The sequence below is a fragment of the Cicer arietinum genome, chromosome 3 (assembly GCF_000331145.2).
Source record: "Cicer arietinum cultivar CDC Frontier isolate Library 1 chromosome 3, Cicar.CDCFrontier_v2.0, whole genome shotgun sequence".
Classification (NCBI taxonomy): domain Eukaryota; kingdom Viridiplantae; phylum Streptophyta; class Magnoliopsida; order Fabales; family Fabaceae; genus Cicer; species Cicer arietinum.
The window spans coordinates 4761878-4763049 of NC_021162.2; the positions used below are offsets into that span (position 1 = coordinate 4761878).

Genomic DNA, 1172 nt, shown 5'->3' on the forward strand with positions numbered 1-1172 from the left:
CGTAAAAAAAAAAAAAAAAAAAAAAACCTCTAAGAAAATAACCCATTACATAAAAAGACACAAAAACAAAACTCAAAAGTAAAATTTTCAGTTAATTTCTTTCATTTTGATTCTATTTCTCTAACACCCAATTGTATTTTTCACAAAACATAAACCTTCAAAGCAGTAACATACAAATCTTGCACAATATTAAGGTCAAAATACTGAAAATAGTGAAATAATAACGGAAAGGGGAAAAATGCGACGAAAATAAAAATCCAACGAAGCTGTATGAGAAACAGTGAAATAATAACGGAAAGGGAAAAAATGGGTTGTGAGAAAGTTGTGATTTTGATGAGATCTTGTTACGTACCTTGAAGATCACACAGTTATCGCAGCTTGAAAAAAATGTGAAATGAAAGGTGCTTAAACCCTTATAATTTTTTTGAAGACCTAAATATTTAGGGCTTTGGAAATTGACACGTGGTGGATTTTGCGATGTATAGATGCTTCTGCATCAACCGTTTAGATTTTCTCTACGTGTATGTGTATGTCCTTTTTTTTTTTAATTTATAAATGTTTTGTATAAATTGTTTTATTAATTTTCTTTTTAAAAGTCAAGTGTGAAAATATATTAACACTTCACAGTTGTATCATGAATGAGAAAATGCATAAACACCATGCGCAAACACAACCAAATTAACTTAATATTTTAGCTTAAAAGTTGTATAAACACTCAAAAATCGATAATATTCAAATCAGATAGAATTCAATTTATTTAAACCCGCAACATATGAATAACTATTTTAGTGATAAATGTTTCTTACCTTCACTTAGTTGATTTTTCAAGAGTTAATATCATCTCCATTTTTTCATATTCATTGCTATAGTTTTGAGATGTATTAAAACATTTGAGTCTAAAAAGGAGAAATAAAGATTTTCACTTATTTTTCAAGTTATATAGAAAGTCTATTTTTATATGTGAGAAAAATATATATATAATATATAATTATGTATTGTTTAGTAAGTCTAAAAATAAGACCATTTTGTTGCTTTATTTTATCATTTTTATTTATTTTATAATTTTTATTCGAAGAGAGGGTGTCATACACCCTTTAAAAATTAAAATGATAAAATACAATGAAACTTTTATAAAATTTGGTTTAATTTAAAAACTTTCAAAGCAAAAAATC

General features: G+C 25.5%; 1 protein-coding gene across 1 annotated transcript in view; it reads right to left on the reverse strand.

Annotated features, from left to right (window-relative positions):
• The window catches only part of LOC101502290 (uncharacterized), a 3404-nt gene extending 2914 nt beyond the window's left edge, over positions 1–490 (reverse strand). Inside the window, exon 1 of the mRNA XM_004489462.4 lies at positions 353–490. The gene's annotated coding sequence lies outside the window, so the exon portion shown is untranslated. The remainder of the gene's footprint in view (positions 1–352) is intronic.
• Between the last annotated feature and the right edge of the window lie 682 nt (positions 491–1172).